Source organism: Mytilus edulis, chromosome 2 (assembly GCF_963676685.1).
Source record: "Mytilus edulis chromosome 2, xbMytEdul2.2, whole genome shotgun sequence".
NCBI classification, from domain to species: Eukaryota; Metazoa; Mollusca; class Bivalvia; order Mytilida; family Mytilidae; genus Mytilus; species Mytilus edulis.
This window is the reverse complement of record NC_092345.1, coordinates 6,506,612-6,529,082: the sequence shown is the minus strand read 5'-3', so window position 1 is coordinate 6,529,082 and position 22,471 is coordinate 6,506,612. Positions and strand designations below refer to the sequence as shown.

Below are 22,471 nucleotides of genomic sequence, written 5' to 3'. Positions count from 1 at the left end.
TTATGTCCATTTTTAAAATCACAGCATCCACAATTGTATGGCGGACTAATATTTTTTTTTAATTACGTCATCTGAGTTCCTCATCTCAAGGTCTATTAGGGATCCTGACCCATATGGTGGTCCAAGAGTCATACTCCGACATCTGGTGCTTCCGTTTTGATATATATATCCCTTCATACTAGAATTGGCAAAGATCTACGCGAGTCATACTGTTCATATGACGTCAGCGCCTTAGCGCCTTGCGTTTTTGTGGTTGCATAAAACATCATAACGAACAGAAAAAATACTTCTCGAATTTTCATCCGTACATCATGGTATTGTCATGTAGTGAGTCATGTCCTGATCTTGCATCCTGATGATTCATGGTTGCGTCATGACCAAATATGATTCCTGGTATGAATCATGGCACATCACCAAATTTGGTAAGTTGGTATGGTATGAGTCATAGGGTACGAGCGTCATGGCCTTATTAGGACTTCCAGCGTCCCTATGCGTGATTCATTGTTTAACCATTCACCCGTGACGTCACTTCCGGAGATGGGGTTTGACCATATTTGGATGCGCCACAGCGCCACGCGTTTTTGGGGTGCCTCAAACTCCTCACTCCCTACTACTCACATCAAATATAAGAGGAGAACTACGACACAACAGAAACACAACATTAAAATGTAACACACACAGAAACGTAGTATAATATAACAATAGCCATTTTCCTGACTTGGTACAGGACATTTTTGTCTTTCCGAATCCTTCAGCTCTGAGCGTACCTGATGAATATTCCGAAATATATGTGTCGTATGAACTCTACATGTATCCTACGTTAAGACTCTATGCTTTGATGGCATGTCTTATAAAACATTCAAACGTTCTGTTTTCTGCTGTTTTTCTTCTCGTCAACTCGGTAATTTGGTTGACCACATTTAACCGGCCATTGAACCATTTCGGTGCTCTCGTGGTAGTTTGGTCGCTTCGAGTACGGGAAGTCGTGGCTTCGTGTCTTTAGTCTGCTGGATCAAATGAAAGACTTTAAAAATACTGCGTCTCCGCTAAGCCAACGATATTTAGGTGTAATAATTTAGATTCAGAATATTGTGCAAGGATAAGATAACAAGTCTTTCGCAAACTGTTACCTTATGAACTATAGTATAACATTCAAATTCGGCTAAGCTTTCCGATTTAGTACAACACAGGGTTTATACTCGTATCGCGATATCATGTTCTAGTCCTGATTAGCCACTGAATGTTAAACAGTCAGCCATTCATCCGTCCATCCATCTATCCGTTTGAAATATACCCCGCTTCAACAATGACGATCAATGACAAATTAAAAGTTAGGATTGGATGAGTAAAAAACTATAAAACAAATGAACTAACTCCAGTGTTTCCTCTTTCCATTTACATGTGCAAACATTCACGTAGCACTTTCATTTTAGGAATATTATCCATAGGACTCCATAATAATTCAATAATTTGCACTTTGTATTATGATAATTAGACTTTAACGGGGTACTCGTAACTGTGTTTGCATATAAATCTTAATTTTATCAGAATTGAAACAAATTGAATGCTGGTCTATACATTTTCGATCAGATGTGGAGTGTTATTTGGACTCTTTGATCAGGCTGAAAGAGTCATAGAATGACAGCTAAAACCTGAAAAAAAACCTTCTAAAAAAAAAATGGATCGAGCAGATATTTTTAATAAAATCAACAAATTGTATTTTAATGGCATTTAAAAAAAAACAACTAGAAAACTGATAGTATACTTATGGAATTGAAATTTTCCGAAGAATTTTTATTATCATGAGTTGCCACCTTGTTGCGATAAATCTACCCTTTTCATAAAGGCTTTGCCATACTGAATTAAACCTGACAAATGATGTAAACGTTTTGAACAAACTCTGTTTATACCAGTAGCTTTTTTCGCATTCATTTTAGTAAAGTAATGCTTTAACTGCAAATGGTCGGTATGTATATCCATAGATAATATAATAGCCATCATGATCCATAGATATAATAACCATGATCCATATTATAATAGCCATGATATAATAGCCTATGGTATATCTGATTTTGTTCTTTTCTAAAACGGCGTTAAAATACTATCTATTGCTCCTCCGAAACATTACTCTGTGTCCACACTTGTTTTTTTTCCAAACTGAAAAATGTTTAATCCCAGTGAAGACGCGTAAATCTGCCGGAAGGAAAAGATGTTTAAGTAGTCTTAAAATATTCATGCATGATATTATCCCAATAATCTCCTGACATCGCTGCAGTTTGTCATTACAGGTAAGTGCTATATTATCACTCGTTATGAGCCTCAAGTAATCAATTCTCATTCACACAACAAGTGCGTGGGAGGTTGACTAGATGCGCGCGCGTAACATCTTCATGCGAAAAGTACCGGGTGATAGAATGCAACACGTTCAGTGTCAACAAAATGGAATTTATATAATACAAACTGTAATATTTAATGATGAGGTGTTAATTTATATGATTAAGGTAAGTGATTGAAATTTAGCTATGAATTCCGCAAGAAGGCAGACTGATTATGTGTATTGCATCGTGGTTTTGTGTAATACTTTATGGCTGAGTGACCTTGTTAAACAAAGATTGTTTACATATGAAGCCACGTACCATGACGATTATAAATCACCTCTAACGAAATAAATGTCCGTAAATTTATCGCAATAACGAACATTACAAGGTGATGAAAAGTTAATAGTAGAATTATTATTATTTGATTGCAAAACGTTAATTAGTACAACAATATAAATTACAGTAAGATAACCAGTTGCTTACTGTTTTGCGGGGGTGTAGTTGAGGGATAAATAAGAAACATCTGGCGAATATTAAACTGACTAACAGAAACTTAAGAAAAATTACTTCCAGCTTACACAAATATGTATGTTTCTTAAATTTGTTTTTGTGTGTGTGCAGTAAATAAATATTTGTTCATTATTTATTCTTAGCTGGGATAGTGTAGTATTCTCAGGTCCTGAGGTAAAAGGAATAACATTTTGATTCATTATGAAAGAATTTTTTTATGTAAACATTCTCATTTATTATGTCATGGCACTTTGAAAATCCACGTTTTTTTCTTTAGAAAGTTGTCTATATAAACATGTAGTAGAACTGAGAAGAGGGGGCTTGTTGAGTATGTACTTGCATCCTTGTAGATGCACATTTGTATTCATATGTGTACATTTGTACTTGTGTATTCAGTAAACAGTTAACAGGATGGTTATAATCTTTATTTGAATAAAGTCTCATAAAAGATTTTATTTAATTAAAACTTGACAACATACATGATATAATCATACTGATCTACATATATAATTTTGATGATTGGCATCAATGAAACATGTTGTATACATTAAAGGAACATTTAAAAAGTCGATGTGTATTCCACTTTATTTTCTCCCAATTTAAATTTCTTGAAATGACTGTAGCAGGAATCTTTAAGGTGGTATGGGTGTCTTCCTCCATCTTGGATTGTAAAAAACAGAGAATCAAAGGTCCAGATTTTCCATCAAGTTAGCAAAATTTGATGCAGGAATGCAGATGTTTAATGTAAATTTTCATTTAAAAGTACCAATTTATAAGAATATAACTTCTAAATATTGATATTTTTGCAAATGCTAATTATTTTTGGTTGTTTTTTTTTTAAATAAGCATTTTAAGGGGAGGTAACTCTAAAAAAGTGCATTTTCTGAAGGATTCTGTATGGAATTTTCCTATTTTGTATTTTAGCCGGAAAAAACGTATGGTGACCGTATCTTTTCTTTTGATATTCTCAAAGCAGTGTCTGAAAACTATCTTTTCCTGAAGTATTTAACAATTCTATCATTTTGTTTAGTTTCTAATCACAAAATGGTGTTTTTTCCTGTATAATCCATACAAAATGTGTCATTTTGTCCCGTCCTGTAGCTTGAGAAAATGCGCGGTGACCTATCATTTTTATTATATTTTTCAACATGTATCAATAGATACAACGTTTTGGCAAAGTATGAACAAATTCTATCATTTTTATTTTAGACTCCCATACCACCTTAAACACTTTTCCACCCTCAATTTTTTAGCACATCCCTTGGAATTCAAGCACTATTTTTTTCAACAAACCCTATATTCTGAGCTTATACATTTTTGTTCATGTGACAGTGAGGAAGTTTGAATAAGTGTTATTTTGAGGTTATCATGACTATATAACTAAGTTTTATTTTTTTTAATATTTTGATATTAAAGATTATTGCAAAGATAAAAACATATATTTACTAATCATATAAATTATTAATCATACATACTAGTAATGGTTATCATAAAATGTCATGTAACTATATAGGTAATAACTTATACATTTTTGTACATTTTACATTAACAAAAAAGGGAAAAAAGAAGTAAAAAGATTGAGAAATAACCTACATGTACTGTTTTGTAACTGTAATGAAATAAGTTACAATATTTCAATACAACTGAAATGAATTACATCTAATATAACAAATTCTGGCCAAGCTTTACCTTACTTATTAAAGATGTTAGAATAAAGACTGAAGTATGTCGTTTCCGCCATCTGAAGGTCAACAATTTATGAGTTTGTCATAAGGTCAGTTTAATTGGAACCACTAGTGGTAGTTCAATGATATTTGGTATGCATATTCTTGTACAGTTGTTAAGTGTTGATACATCTCATTTCCATGACCATCATTTGACTCTGTGCCTTCAGGTCTATTGACTTTAAAACTTTTGAAACATTCACATTTTAAAGTTTGTGATTACAATAAAAGATGAACCATTAATGGTAAGTCAATGATATTTGGTATGCAGCTGTATTAGCATATGCTGGTCTCATTTGGCATGACTTTTTTGTATAATTTAATCCTGGAACATGAATCTATGAAGAATTATATCCATATAGAGATATAGGCACCCTGAGGTCATGATTAACCTTCAGATTGTTTTGTATAGTTTGTATGTTTAGTTTATGCTTTGGTTTTTGGTATGCAGACTTTGTATTTAGAATGGCATTTCTCAATTCCGACCCCATCAGTCATGGTTCATTGTCATTGACTTTAAGTGTTATGTTGAGTTTAGGTGTTGAAGTATACCCTTTTTTTAATTTCAAATTTTGCCTCACACCCTATAAAAATAACAAATAGGTGAGACATTTATCTGTGTCAACATTTTATTAACACTGTCATCAGTTGAGGGAAAAACTTAATCATTTTTTCAGAACCATTATATTTGTGAATTGGCCTGAAGAAAAAAACCCTTTAGGTGCTTCAAAACTATTTAACTTTTACCTGTCAAAATTTACATTTACTTCTGATGTTTTCTACTGTGTACAATCATACAAATATATCTTCATGTAATATGATACTATGTACATTGAATAAATGGGTGTATAAATTTTTCATATAAATTCAGAAAATGTTTTCTAATTAGACTTGAATGAATTAAAAGCTATTTAAATCTCTCTGTTTTCTCTAAGTCTTTTCCTCTAAATTCTTAATGAACATAAGACTCGAAAGAAATTCAAATGACACGTATAAAGATAAATGAACCAGTGGAAACCTTTTATTTAAAATAAAATAAAAACAAACAAACTTGCAATTGAATTCATTTACTTAAAGTAAATTAGAACATATATGTATTGTATTTTTTTTTATATAATTGATATTTAAAAAGTAAGGGGTGACTCTTGAATTTCAGTGAGATTCGTCATTAAACTTTGACATATGGTCTTATAAATCACCTTGACCAAAAGATCCATTGGAGCTTTTGCCATCATTTGTCATCAATCCCCAGTTCTTGTCCAGCTTAGTCTTAAAGCTGTTGTCATAGTCCTGAGCATGGTTGTCATCTGGAGATTTTTTTTAAAAAATTCTTCTAATCGTGAGATTGACACATTTCATTTGTAGAAGAAAAAATCTTGTATTTACAAAGTATATATTCAGTCTATTCTAAAAATATTCAGTTAATGTTTAAAATATCTATTAAGATAAATAAGGACAAAAATCATACCCAAATAATTGTATAACTCACTGTAAACCATGAAGGACATTTTTTGGGATACAATTGCTTTCAAGCAATCTGTAGACTTATACCAGTGGCTCAGGACAATGCCCTCACATCAACCGTTTTATTCTAAACATTAATGACCGTCTCAGATTCTTATGATTGTCTTGGTTTAAAAGGTAAAAACAAACAAAGGGATTGAACTTAAACAACTTTTCTATAATGTTCTTTTCATAATTTTCATGTTTGATATTTCCCTAGACTTGTATGTGTGTTTTTAACAACACGGAAAATTAGAATCAAGCAGTATTTATATTTAGTGTTTTTATAAATTTAGAAACACGTCAGAGGGAATTCCCCAGTTGTGTTAAAAATGCGAGAGTTCTTTGAATTCCAATAAATCTATTTCTGTCATATAAGAACTGAAGTGGAGTTTTACTTATATGTCACCGTTATTAAACTGATATTTGATATTGTATACTTCCATAAAAAATAGAGAACCATTTAGGTTTAATATACGTTCTTACTACAGTGTTTGTTTAGGTAATTATGCGCATGCGTATAGTTTTCTTGACTTCAAGGGGTACTAGGTTAAATGGTTGCTCTGGATTCCCCACTCGATTAATTAATTTATAACTCATCGGATCCTTTCTATGTATGTCTGCTATTGAGGGTTACTGTTGTTGCATAATTTTAAATCATATGCATCATTTGAATTAAAATAAATTAGTCCACATCGTTAAGATTTATTTTCCACACACCTTCAGGCGAAATGGAGTCTTCCATATTATCGTATCAGATGTCTCCCTTCCGGAAGTCACTTCCGTGAATTCTGAACCAAAACATTACGTTGAGAAAAATTAACTCGTTCTGTCGATAAACGTCGTATTATATTAAAAACGATCACAGTTTAAACCGAGGTATGTGTACGGAAAGGAGTCATGATCACTGACCCAAAGGAAATTAAATATTTAAAGAGTTAGGAATGATGTTCCTCCTAGAATTAACGTAGGAAAAAAGGTGATAATATACGAGGTGAAATACTTCTCTCACTCTGAGTCTCAGTGACTGCTGTGGAAAGTAAACTTGGAATTGATAGTACAAAAATAAAACACAATAGGCCTAAGTACATTGTTCAGACACTTTTAACCGGGATTGGCTATTTTGTAACTATTCAGATTAGATAAATTACATTTTACATGTGCAGTTGAATTAGTTTTGAAAATAATATTATCCAGCTACATGTATACATGTGTCAATGAAAACCGTTGAATGGCAATCGTATCCCTCAGAGCAATCTGCTCTTTGATTTCTTCTTCAAAGCATTACTGTTTTACATTTAGAATTCCATACACTCAGGAATTTGAGTAAAAAGGAAAGTAAAGAAAGAAAAATATCTCTTATTTTGAAAATGCCAAAAGTTACCATTTATTCTGACAAATATGTAAGCAACTAAAACAAATAGCTTACCAATTTTATTTATCCTGAACTTATGAACATTGATCCTAACCCTTGGCTAGAGAGGAGGGGAGTGGATCCTAACCCTTGGCTAGTGAAGATGCCATACCAGTTCTTCATGTTTTTATATTCCTAAATTCAGAACAACTGTTGCAGAATATGTTAGCAAATATTTTGCATTTTTGTTTTTCCTAATGCTTGAGTGTTTATTGTAATAATGTTATCACATCATTGTCGAAAAAATCAAATCGCTTCCCTTATTATAAATGGTCAAGTAGCCATTGTACTCAATAAAACCGATTTTATCTAAAATAATAGAAAAAAAAAAATTGACACCTGATCAGGTTATCTAAAATTGAATATAAATTGAATATGTTACGTAACATTTTATTAACCCTCGTTTAAGTTTTACAATTTAACTGTTATAGCCATAGGTTATTGGATGGACTGATGGCCAATGTTTAAACAGGTAGAGATGTATGTACATATAAACATATAAGTGTAGAGTAATAACAATTTATAATACATGAATGTGGAATTAAAGTACATGCAGGTAAGTCACCTATGAAAACTTATTTTTAATTTAAAATGGGGATTTTTTTTCAAGTTTTCAATTTATAGTTTTTTTTAATAAAGAATACAATTTTGCATAAAGTTTTTGCAACAGTCTAAGAGGGATTTCTCTTTTTCATATAGACAGAAGTTATAAACTTGACCAAACTTTGATTTCAGGCCTTGCGGTCATAAAAGTTTCGAGCATGATTCTTGTACTCGGACTCGAAAATCAACCAATCAAAATACAGGATTTTGTGTTTCGAGCACTAATTTTGTACTCGGAGTACTGAGTAAAGTTTTATGACCGAGAGCCCAGGTGTCATAAAACAATAAAGAAGGTTAGTACATGATGATATAAATATTATAAAGATCCAGACAATTGTCTGTGTCCAATATGACAATAAGACTTGCTCTTGCATACTGTATATTGTGAAATGTTTCGTGAGGGGTTAAATCCTTCCCCTCCCCCCATTACATGGTTAAGATAAAATCTCAAAATATCCCCTAACATGACAACTGATCTGTAAAGAAATTACCAGTATGATTAAAATCAGATTTTGATAAAATGCCAGTAGAAAAAAACCGGGGGACCTTGTTTGGTTAATACAGAAATTAACAATTTCTACCAAAAATTAAAACAGTACTTTACAAAATTTGTTTTGTCGGGAATTTGTCCCTCTATCAATTTTTTTTTGCATGGATGGAACAACTGTCAAAGTGCCTAATGTTTTGAGGTCTTTCTCTTTCTGTAATCTATGAGAAAAAAGCCTTATTCAAAATAAAATTTTCCTTAACCATAATTTTTCTGAACAAGTACATATTCTTGTTGGGCCAGCTGTAATTTGCCTCAAAGTGCAGAATTTTCTTGTGTGTTGACAACACACTGATGACCTTGTGCTATTTTCTTCTCTTTGGTCTGTTTGTTGTCTCTTTGACACATTTGACACATTCCCTGTTTTTATTCTCAATTTTATTATTAAAATATTATAATGTAAATGTGATTAAACTTCCTTTTTGGGAATCAGTTTACGGAGGGTTCCATTATATGAGTAGTTATCTAACTCAAAGTATCTCTAACCTGTCAACCTATACTAAGTTTGACTCCAATCTTTTTGGGAATCAGTTTACCGAGGGTCCCATTATATTAATAGTTATCTAACTCAAAGTATTTCTAACCTGTCAACCTATACTAAGTTTGACTCCAATCTTTTTGGGAATCAGTTTACCGAGGGTCCCATTATATTAATAGTTATCTAACTCAAAGTATTTCTAACCTGTCAACCTATACTAAGTTTGACTCCAATCTTTTTGGGAATCAGTTTACCGAGGGTCCCATTATATTAATAGTTATCTAACTCAAAGTATTTCTAACCTGTCAACCTATACTAAGTTTGACTCCAATCTTTTTGGGAATCAGTTTACCGAGGGTCCCATTATATTAATAGTTATCTAACTCAAAGTATCTCTAACCTGTCAACCTATACTAAGTTTGACTCCAATCTTTTTGGGAATCAGTTTACCGAGGGTCCCATTATATTAATAGTTATCTAACTCAAAGTATCTCTAACCTGTCAACCTATACTAAGTTTGACTCCAATCTTTTTGGGAATCAGTTTACCGAGGGTCCCATTATATTAATAGTTATCTAACTCAAAGTATCTCTAACCTGTCAACCTATACTAAGTTTGACTCCAATCTTTTTGGGAATCAGTTTACCGAGGGTCCCATTATATTAATAGTTATCTAACTCAAAGTATTTCTAACCTGTCAACCTATACTAAGTTTGACTCCAATCTTTTTGGGAATCAGTTTACCGAGGGTCCCATTATATTAATAGTTATCTAACTCAAAGTATTTCTAACCTGTCAACCTATACTAAGTTTGACTCCAATCTTTTTGGGAATCAGTTTACCGAGGGTCCCATTATATTAATAGTTATCTAACTCAAAGTATTTCTAACCTGTCAACCTATACTAAGTTTGACTCTAATCTTTTTGGGAATCAGTTTACCGAGGGTCCCATTATATTAATAGTTATCTAACTCAAAGTATTTCTAACCTGTCAACCTATACTAAGTTTGACTCCAATCTTTTTGGGAATCAGTTTACCGAGGGTCCCATTATATTAATAGTTATCTAACTCAAAGTATTTCTAACCTGTCAACCTATACTAAGTTTGACTCTAATCTTTTTGGGAATCAGTTTACCCAGGGTCCCATTATATTAATAGTTATCTAACTCAAAGTATTTCTAACCTGTCAACCTATACTAAGTTTGACTCCAATCTTTTTGGGAATCAGTTTACCGAGGGTCCCATTATATTAATAGTTATCTAACTCAAAGTATTTCTAACCTGTCAACCTATACTAAGTTTGACTCTAATCTTTTTGGGAATCAGTTTACCCAGGGTCCCATTATATTAATAGTTATCTAACTCAAAGTATTTCTAACCTGTCAACCTATACTAAGTTTGACTCTAATCTTTTTGGGAATCAGTTTACCCAGGGTCCCATTATATTAATAGTTATCTAACTCAAAGTATTTCTAACCTGTCAACCTATACTAAGTTTGACTCTAATCTTTTTGGGAATCAGTTTACCCAGGGTCCCATTATATAAATAGTTATCTTACTCAAAGTATTTCTAACCTGTCAACCTATACTAAGTTTGACTCCAATCTTTTTCTCTAGCATTTTCAAGATTTGGTGGTTCTTCTATACTGACTTTGGCTTCCTAAACCAATAGTAACTTGTTGCCACTAAAAGTGCAAATATCAGCAATCTATCAATCAATCAATCTTTTTGCCTAAGACTGAATTTTAACAAAAACTGTGTACTATTGCATTTAAAATAAAATAGGAATGTAGGTGTTAAATTGTTGTCACAAATAACTTTTTGCACTGGAGTGAATAACCTTTATCCTTCATACTCATAACCTATAAAACTTACAAAAGATTTCATATTTTTACTTATTTTGCAATATTAGGATCAAGATAATGTAATGGCTCTTCTCATTCACTCCCTCTTTTTACCCTTACCTTGATGTGCATTCTGTATTTTTTATGCCCCTGCTGTGGCAGAGGGGGTATTAGGTTTTACCCTTGTCTGTCTGTACATAAGTATCAAAATTGGTATCCGTTCTCTAACTTCAGTTTGCCTCAACCAAATGTTATCAAACTTTTTCCCAATGCTTATTACCACAAAACATAGATCAAGTTTGAATTTTGGTGGCGTCACTTTAAATGTTCTCCAGCTATGCCTCTTTATAAATGGAATAATTGCAAAATTTTAAGTTTCCGTTCTCTTACTTAAGTTTACCTCAATCAAATGTTATGAAACTTATACACAATGCTTATTATCTCAAAATACAGACCTAGTATGAATTTTGGTAGCATCACTCTAACTGTTCTAGAGTTATACCCCTTAACAATTGGAAAACTTACAAAAATTTTAATTTCTGATCTCTAAACTGAAGTTTGCCTCAACCAAATATAACCAAACTTATACGCAATGCTTACTACCAACAAAGCACGGATCAAATTTGAATTTTGATGGTGTCACTTTAAAAGTTCTACAGTTACAAACTGTATGCCCCTTTATAAATTGGAAAAATTGCAAAAGTTTTAGTTTCCATACTCTAACTTAAATTTGCCTCAACCAAATGTTATCAAACTTATACACAATGCTTATTACCACAAAACACAGATCAAGCTGAATTTGGGTAGTGTCACTTTAACCATTATCGAGTTATGCCCTTTATAAATCGAAAAAAAAACAAAATCTTTAGGTTCTGTTCTGACCATAACTTAAGTTTGCCCCAACCAAACACTATGAAACCAATACTTATTACCACAAAACTCAGATCAAATACAAATTTATGAAGTGTCATGTTTATTATTCTTGAGTTATGTCCCTTTATAATGTTGTATGCAAGCAAGGGCATCATTTTTGTCCATGGGTACACATTCTTCATTTATCTTACATTTGATTGTCAGAGTTGTTGTAGATTAACAGAATCTTTTGTGAAGCCTACTGGACAAAATATGTAAATAAACATGCCAGACCTGTTCCTGACTAGAATTTTAGAGTTGCAGTTGTGTCATGTAGGAAGCTGTGTTATGTTGATTGTCTGTGTCATTTTAGACAATATGTGTCATGTATGGACAGTGTGTCATGTAGACAATACATGTCATGTAGACAATCTGTGTCATGTAGACATTCTGTGTCATGTAAACAATCTGTCATGTAGACATTTTGTGTCATGTAGACATTCTGTGTCACAGACTGTACCATGTTGACAATCTGAGTCATAATACACCTTATCGCTATTTGTCCGCCGCTGTTGTATATCACACAGGTTCCCGTAAAATTTTGACGCCACAATAGAAAAGTGATTGTTGTACTGTATGCGTCAAAGAGTTCAAGCGGCCAAGTCATCCGGGATTAGCGATAAGGTGTATGACTGTGTGTCATTTTGACTATATGTGCCATGTAGACAATCTGTGTCACAGACTCTGTCTTGTAGACTATCTGTGTCAAATAGACAATATATGTCATGTAGACAATTTGTGTCACATACTGTGTCATGAAGACATTCTGTGTCACATACTGTGTCATGTAGACTATCTGTGTCATGTATACAATATGTGTCATGAAGACCATATGTGTCATGTAGACATTCTGTGTCATGTAGATAATCTGTGTCAAATAGACTGCCATGTTGTCAATCTTGATCATTTTGACTATATGTGTCATGTAGACAATCTGTCATGTACACCATCTGTCATGTAGACAATCTGTCATGTAGACAATCTGTGTCAAATAGTCTGTCATGTTGACAATCTTAGTCATTATGACCGTGTCATTTTGACTGTATGTGTCATGTAGACAATCTGTGTCGCATAAACTGTGCCATGTTGACCATCTGAGTCATGTCAACAGTCTAGGTCATGCACAGCTGACAATCATGTTGAAAGTATGTCATGCACATATAGACAGTTTACCTTGTAGACATTCTTTGTCATGTTGAGAGTAAAACATGTAGTCTCAATGTGTTGGTCTAAAATCAAGCAGATTTCATATTCTGATTATGCATTTAAGATTTGCTGCTGGATGTTAAGCAGTCATTAATCAACCAATAAATTGGAGATATAACATATAGCTACTACAATTATTTACACACATAACATGCAAAAAATCTGATATTACAATTTTTTTTTATAGCACATAATATTTGAATGAAGGTCACAGTTTCTATTTGATCATAGAGGACTTTTAAATATAAAAATAATATAAATGAAAACAGAGAATTTGAAACAATATCTTGTAACACACATGTGATATTGCCTTTTATGTTTTGGGTGTATGTATTACAATGTAGATGCACCTATAACCATGATAACATGTTAGCCTGGTTGGGTATATCTAATTTACACTAAATATTATGGTCAATACAGAAAAATAGTTTTCTGGAGGGGGTCTTTCAGCAATAATTATGGAGGGGGTCTTTCACCAATTTGACTATTTGTTATTAAAAAGTTTGATAAATGCAGGGTATTTTGCATCGTATAATGGTATCATGTTGTTGGTGTCCTGGTCGTCGTCTGCGTCGTCCGAAGACACATTAGTTTCTGGAAAATAACTTTACATTTAGTGAATGGATCTCTATATATTTTTACCAGAAGGTTTAATACCACCAAAGGAAGGTTGGGATTGATTTTGGGGGTTATGGTCCCAATAGTTAAGGAATTAGGGGCCAAAAAGGGGTCCAAAATAAGCATTTTTGTTGTTTTCAAACAATAACTTGTGTTAAAGTGGATGAATCTCTCAGAAATTATACCACAAGTTTCCATACCATTAAGTGATGGTTAGTAATGACTTTGGGGGGTGATTTTGGAATTAGGTGGTAGTTTTCAATTTATTTTCCAAATTTCTCAAATTCCAAGTTTTTGAAAACTTTGAAGAAGTAATATTAGTTGCACAATATTGCATAATAGATTTGTAAGATCTTGACATTTGTTTTGTGTCAGAAACTTATGTCAAGAATTTGATCACATGATCAGAGCTGTATCAAGCATGAATGTTGTGTCCATACTTGCCCCAAATGTTCAGAGTTCGACCTCTGCGGTCATATAAAGCTGTGCCCTGTGGAGCACCTGGTTAGATTTTATATTTGAACAAATATTTCTGAAGAAAAACTTGAATTTAAAGGGCATTAGATAGGCATTCCACAAAAAAATAAAATAAAACATGTTTTTTTGGCCAAAGAAGAAAGTTGTAACAGGATGTTATCATTATGTTATTTGGTTATGTTACATTGATTGATTTGCATAGTTTACATGTTTAAGTATTGCTATTCCATTCATTATATTGGAATTATAAATTTATGTGTTCTACCGAAATGACAAAAAGGCAAGACATCTCCCTGTGTCAACATATACAGTTTATGTGTGTTGTGTTTTAGATGAGCAGGATTTTCTTTCTGCGTTGAAGACTCATTGGTCAACTCGCCTTGAGATGTTTTCTACTCCTTGGTCAGGTTTTGTCTCTTTTATATATTCCAAATTTCCATTCTCTTTTCTATAAATAAAAAAGAAATGAAAATTTTGGTCAAATTTGTGAACATTATTTTTAAAGTCTTGTTATAATGATAAAACAACTTTTACAATAAACGAAATTTATGAGGCTTAGTACGTGTCAATAACTATGAAAAACTGTAAAAAAAAACTTGAAAGAACAATGCCTCCTCAACCCCTTGATGACACACACTCACTGAATAAGAATGTAACATTGACACCAATGATTGCAGTAATTAAAACAAATTGAGAGGAACAATGAAAAAATCAGAAACATGTCCTGGGAATTCAAACATCTTAAATTGTCTTGAATAACAAGATGTTTTAGTGGTATTGAGTTGACTGATTTATTGATATATATATACATGTAGTAGAATTTGATTGCTGTAAATATGTAGCCAGGTCATCTTCCCAAGCTAGCTACATTACACACAAATAGTATTTGATTTGCTATATTTAGGTTGATTATTTGGTTAACAATGCTTTATAATGTGGCCTTATCTAATACAATGTAAGCTTGTATCAGTGGCGTCACAATTCCCAGCTTGTCAGAGTAACATCACAAAAATCATTCTCCATATTGACATCTCATCTCAACTAAATATAACTAATCCAATGAATTTCATTATCCAAATTTGATAATTAACTACTAAAAATAAGAAAAATACATCCATTATTTCCAGATATATTGGTTTCCATGGTAACAGTATTGATTAATTCTATCATTGACATCTGTGACTGACAAAACTACCTTTGGGGTGTTTTACTAAAAATATGTAAAAATGTAGAGATAATGTTTGCTTTAGAGGAGTGATATTTATATATTACATTATGACAACTATACAATTTTAATCATTTTCGATGTATGACAAGTCAAATTCCCCGTTTTTGTAAAACTGAATATCAAATTTTACACATGTTTATGATTTCACAGGAGGGCAGTTGAAAATTTAAAAAAATGAATATAAAAAAGTTAAATCTACGTCATTTGGTTTGTGTTGAATACCTGTTTCATTGGTAATCATTAAACATCTTCTCTAAATAAAGAGAAGACATAAATTAGATTTTAACACGTTATTCTTTTTTTACTCTAATTTTGCTATGAATAGGAGGAAAGATGAAAAAGGCCAAGATAAGCAATGAAAAATTTTTGGACTTTCATATAAAATACCTTTGATTCAGGTATATATGACAAATACAGAAATCCAAGCAAAAATAAAATATGAAACTGACAACAGTTACCAAATACATTTTTTTGCTAATGTACTTGAGTAGATGTATTGCTCTAAGCACCAGTAGTACAACGACAATAATGCTAACACCTTGATGGTCTTCTTGTAGTGTGCTTTTACATTGTCCTTTTGGGGCCTTTTATAGCTGACTATGGGGTATGGGCTTTGCTCATTGTTGAAGGCTGTACGGTGACCTTAGTCCTATAATTGTTAATTTCTGTGTTATTTTGGTCACTTGTGGAGAGTTGTCTCATTGGCAATCATACCACATCTTCTTTTTTTATATATTTTCTGCGCTCAGGTTTTTGTGGATCTCCAGTCAAACTAAAGTCTTAAATATTTGCTGCTTCTTTAGTGAACATACATCATTAAGGGATTATGACATAAACTTGTAGACTTAACCTCAGAGATGAAATAGTGCATCTGATTAGATGCCTGATGTGTTTTCCTGAAGAATGTTTTCAGAAAGCATTTTAAAAGTTGATTTAGGTTGTTGGTCAAATTCAAAGCAGGATTTATTCATATCTCATTCTTATTTGAGGGTCAACGTGACCTTTTTAGAGACCTCTTGATTAGTCCACTATTTTTACTGGAATTCAGGTCTTACAGTATTTAATGTAAGGACTATGGAATTAATGACTATCTTGGAAAGAATGATTTTTAGGGAATACACGATTCAACTCAATGATATATGTTTTTAATAACCAAAAAAAACAAAAAAAACAGACAATGTTCCATGATTATGAAGAGAAAAAAAAACAAAGAACATTGTCTTTTGATTTTCATAACCATAATAATAGATGACTTACAATCAGTCTATAAGAAAACTGCAACACATTTTAATGCTTGTAAAAAAACCATTGCTTGTAAAAAAATTAAAAAGAAAAAACACAGTTTTCTATCCAAGATTGAATTAAATAGGGTAAAATCAAATTTATATGTTAAATTATTAATATGAATATTTTTCAGGTAAAGATCCCCCTAATAACTTCATAAGTATCCAAGAGACTATCTTAATGGTTTTAACAACCACTTGTAATTTAATGAATTTATATGAAATAGGAAATGTCCTTGGGACAAAGTTACAAGAGGGTGATTTGTAAATCAACCAAACTAATCGTAAATTGTGTAAGAAAATATTTATTCATTTCCATTCAGTATTTTTGAAAATTAGAAGATGTGGCATTATTGCCTATGATACACATTAGCAAAACCCCTAAAGCATAGCAAGCTATAATGAAAACAGTGAAATTATCAATGTTAAAAATTTCTAAAAAGAAAACAATGAATTGATTCATGTACAAAAAACAAAATGATAAAATGCAACAAACAACAACCACATAATTACATGACAACTAACCCCTAACCTTGGACAGTGGTGCAACAACAGAACACAAAAACTATAGAAATCTGTTGTAAAAGAGGGACGAAAGATACCAAAGGGACAGTCAAACTCATAAATCTAAAAGAAACTGACAACGCCATGGGTAAAAATGAAAACGACAAACAAGCAACAGCACACATGACACAACATAGAAAACTAAAGAATAAACAACACGAACCCCACCAAAAAACTAGGGGTAATCTCATGTGCTCCGGAAGGGTAAGCAGATCCTGCTCCACATGTGGCACCCGTCGTGTTGCTTTTGCATTTTAAACAATATTTTGTGATTTGTACAATGTTAGAAATTTTATTCTTTTAAAGTTAATGTTGTGGCGACATTTGGTGTAAGATAATGTAAGTATTCCGTCAACAGGAAGTTGATGAGCCATAAAATTCATCACAGAGTGAAGCTAGCATACTAGAAGCTTGATACCAACATTGGTGAAGCTCTGATCTAAGAAAAGTGCATCACATATTTCATGTGACAAACAAACATAAACCTGTTAAGGGGGACATCAGAAATTTGGTTGACATATCTGTACTGGCTTACTAACTTTATTTTGCATCTGTTACACACAATTAATTTGAAATTTATTGTTGTATATTAAACCGCATTGATCTTTAAAAAAACAAATATCATGTAAAGACTGTTGATAAATGTCAATTGAACTTCCTTAGTTTTTTTTTATTACCATTTTATTTCCCTGTACATTTGTTACATGTATTTGATTTGAGTCTTACCTAATACAATAAGTTTTATCTACCAAATATGTATGTAACATGAGATTTTAAGTATGCCCTTGATTTTTTTATGATGAATGAAGTGAAATATAAATATTTTTGTTGTAGGCGTAAAGCTGTGTTAAATACAAGTATAGATTTAGCTAATCCTTGTTTACATACAAAATTAACTGGCTACTGGTGAGAGGACATCAGTACCTGTAATACATGTAAAGAGGGGTTTTCAAACTTTTGTTGTTGAAAATAATCATTTAAAAAAATTTAATGTTGTAGATTTAACTGTGAATGAAGTGCTTTGATCTTTTTGTTTTTTTTGTTTTGTCCCTTTTCTATCATTGTAAGTCATGAAATTAAGAATGGAAATGGGGAATTTGTCAAAGAGACAACAAATTGACCAAAGGGCAGAAAACAGCTGAAGGCTACCATTAGGTCTTCAACACAGGGAGAAAACCTGCTTCAAGAGGCGTGCTTCAGTTGGCCCCGAAAGGCTAAACAAAATGTGGACTAATTCAGTGAAAATGGACATCAGACTTAACTCCAAAACATACAACTGAACTAAAATTTAAAAAATTAGTATGCTAGTTTCATTATTCCATGCAACGACATAAGCAATCTCTTTTATTTAAGTAGATTATGCCCATTTTTATGTCAATTCTACTTCTGCAAATTTCCCATCAACAACTTCACAGTCTCCTCTTTCTTAATTTTAGGGCAGACAAGTTTATGATTGCAGTTTGAACTTATAAAGATAAAATCTTGTGCATTCATATTTTTATGTATAGTGCTAAATGTTCAATATTCTTCTGTTTTCAGGATATTATAAACATGATTGTCCCTTCTGCTAAGTGAGAACCAAGAACAAATGTAGCTAATAGTAGTGACAGATTAAAACAGAAATATTATAGCTGAAGAAATACAACCAAAACAAAACAGTGGTGTCAAAAAGTAAATGAAATTCGCTGTCGTTTTAGAGGAATATTAGGATTAGAAATTCAAGGTAAGGTATAGCAAAAGATATCGAAAGATTGCAACATTTTATGATGGATTAAATTTGATAAAATATGTTTTTTGTGCTCCTTTGATTTTGAGTGTTTTATTGGGTAAGGTTTTCATCTATGTTTAAAAAGTTGTCAATGTTTTTGGGGGATCTTATTCTGTGCCTGTATCATTTTATATTACATTGTTTGGGGATCTTATTCTGTGCCTGTATCATTTTATATTACATTGTTTGGGGATCTTATTCTGTGCCTGTATCATTTTATATTACATTGTTTGGGGATCTTATTCTGTGCCTGTATCATTTTATATTACATTGCAAATTATCTTGCATTCACAATCACTATCATAGTTTTCCATCAAAAACTTTCTCAAAGAAAACTTTGAACAAATAAACTCGGGGAAGAAACTGGTTGAAAGAAGACAGAGAAGTATCTTTCACACTCAATTCAAGAACTTCACAGTAAGGACCTGGTCAAATTCAGGAATTATTTTAGGATCAACAAATTGACTAACCATGAATCAAAATAAACTCAAATAAACTCAATAAATAAATCTTTCATTTAATTTCTCCCCTAGGAACTTCTATTTCCTGGGGCGTAGCTGGGTCCTTTTGAAGTGCACGCCAACCAGTGGGGGGGGGTTGGGGGGGATTGCCCCCCCCCCCCCCCCCCAAGGTTTTTTTGGCTAGACGCAAAATGGTGCGTTCTGAAGGCCTAAAATTGGTTTGAATAGCAAATTATTAAGACTGTATTTAATAATTTTTTATTGAGAAACATCAAAAATCTGCCCTTTGTTTTTTAGCTGCAACAAAAACGTTCATGGCCTTGTCTAAGTTTACCTGAAAATCACGGTGGATGTGCATTAAACCCAAAGCTGACAATCTGTCATTTCTCATTGTGGAACGGATGTACGTTTTCAAACCTTTTAGTACGCTAGACGACCTTTCAGCTGTAGCACTAGCAAACGGACATTGTTAGAACACACAGTATTAATTGTATCAATAGACGGATACAATGCGGGATTAACGATATCAAGCGTTTGACACAGTGTTGTCGGCACTTTATCACTAGGTAGGATTCGACAGCGAGCTCGCCAGCGTTCAACCTCTCTCTTGAAGTCTTGAATGGGTTTACGCCTTATTCCGACAGGAAGGTGTCAAAACAGAACAATATGAAGTAGCCTTTCAAAATATCACAATAATTTAAAGAGGGAATTCAGATTACCATGATTACCGTTATCGTAATTTACGTATAAAAGAGGGGCGAAAGATACCAAAGGGACAGTCAAACTTGTATAAAGGTTACTGTAATTCATTAAATTGTTCAGGGTCGGATCCAATGTTGCGAGATAAAAATGGAACAAAAGTCAATTGGTTATGTTTTGCCAAAATTATGTACGAAATTTACAACCCTTATATCCAAACAAAGACGTGGGTTTACAACCCCTGCAGCCCTGTTAGTTCCACGAAGCGCATTATATATTTTTTTTATTGAAATAGAGTTAATATACCTTGTCGGAAATTTGAAGGTGTGGACATCTTTCCATTTGTCGGTCAAAAGTTGTAATTTTACATCTTTTCCTAAGGATGTCGAATCTTTCAACAAAGAAATATCTGGATAAGATGGTCCCAGATTTTTTTGTACTGTCTTTGACATTGACACTGATGTGGCGCTAAAGCTAAGTTCTGACATCGTCAATTTGTGACGTTTCAGAGTCTATATTGTCCTGATTTGTTGCTGGTTGTGTTTCTGCATGACTATCACTATTGGTACTGTTAGTAGGATTTTTAGTGAAAAAATCCTCTAAAGTTTGCCATTTAGGCTTGTCACGCTTTGAACTGCTCATGTTTATGTTGCTTTTTATGCTTTTTACGTTGAGTACCGGAAAATTCACGCAAATAAATTAAAAACGATTTCGGTCAGAGTTGATTTTACATATTGAAATATAATTGTGACGTTATTAAAATAGTTATACTGTATCGTTTTCTAATTTGCTTGGTTAAGTTAAATTTTATATTTCGTTATTACTCGTTTGTATTTTTATTTTATTTTCCGGCGTAAATAACTTTTTTAGACCCCACGATGTGCACGCCATGGCGTGACAGCGTATATGGAGCTACGCCCCAGATTTCCTTTACTGTTACTACTTTTCTTGCCAATTTTGCCATGTGCTTTTGTTGTGTAAACAAAAATTGCATGTTTTTTTAAATGCCTTTGATATACCCGGTAGTGTTGAAAGCACTTTACATTTTCAATTGTTGTAATAATATATAACATGGACATGAGTGTATTATCAGATTTATAACACTTTTGTACTTACAAGTATTGGTATCAAATGTGAAACCTGCTTCGTAATGATGACATTTAAAATGTATGACCCGCACAAGTACAGGAAATGTCAGAATCGTGTGAAGCTCTGGCATAATCTCTCTATATATATACATTTGTATATGCAAATATTACATTTTGTAACACATTTTGGTTCCAAGCCAATCAAAATGCAGCCACAGAACTATTTAATTTTAGGACAAAGGGATAAACCATTAGCAATTCAAGATGTCAAAAAGTTTGCTTGCAAATGAGGAAATGACAGTACATAAAATGTTTGAGATGAATGCTGTTTGACCAAGATTTCTCTGTTAAGAATCAATATTTGTTGCTATTCTCAAATCTTGTTTTTGATAAGCTCAGGCAGAACTTCATTATGTTGACCCCTTGTACTGGATCAATAAACTGTAATCATTCATGCAGAAAGGAGCAATACACACTCAGTCAACCATGAAAACATGATGTAATTTTGATGTAACCAATCAAAAAGTGGAATATTAGATGATCATTGGAAATATCGTGTAATCATTGATGCATAAGACATTTAATGAAGATTATTGATAGTATTACAGTATCAATTGTAACCCAAGCCATGCTGTACATATACTAATGGATTATTTTCATTTCTTGTGATGATGGTAATAGGTTTAAGGTAACCTATGATGAACTTCAATAACCTTGCTTTAATCATTACTTCTAAGTATCAGGCTGATAAATCATGTCTTTATAAACCAGTTTGATTTATATAGTGCTGTATGATTCAGGTAAGGATGGCTATTTTTAGGCTTTGTGGCCTTTTATAGTTTATTTTTCGTTGTGGGTTTTGCTCATTGTTGAATGCTGTACAATGACTTATTGTTGTTATCATCTACATCATTTGGCCTCTGGTAGAAAGTTGTTTCAATGGCATTCATACCAAATCTTCATGATTTGTAATTTTTACCCTGATTGGCTTGGGCTGATTTCTCTAGAATTATCTACTTTTTGGGTTAAAAATAAGGAGATTTATAAGTGGAATATCAATGTGACAACTATCCACATAAGACCAATAGACAAGGATAAATACAATACATTTAAAGGTCACTGTATGTACAGCCTTCAACAATGAGCTGACACCACATACTTAATAGAAATCTAAGATAGTATAGAAAGGACAACACAATATTAAACAGTTCAAAAGAGAAAATTA

At 32.5% G+C, this 22,471-nt stretch overlaps 1 protein-coding gene across 9 annotated transcripts in view; it reads left to right on the top strand.

Moving 5' to 3' along the window:
- The first annotated feature begins 2,166 nt into the window (after positions 1–2,166).
- Positions 2,167–22,471, top strand: part of LOC139511306 (diacylglycerol kinase beta-like) — a 142,738-nt gene continuing 122,433 nt past the window's right edge. For 3 of the 9 annotated variants that reach the window (XM_071297938.1, XM_071297936.1, XM_071297934.1), the window contains exons 1-2: positions 2,364–2,501; positions 18,770–18,953. The gene's annotated coding sequence lies outside the window, so the exon portion shown is untranslated. Of the gene's footprint in view, positions 2,289–2,325; positions 2,502–8,204; positions 8,366–18,769; positions 18,954–21,847; positions 22,047–22,471 lie in introns of those variants that run through there. The other 6 variants (XM_071297942.1, XM_071297937.1, XM_071297939.1 and 3 more) reach the window with 5 other exon arrangements.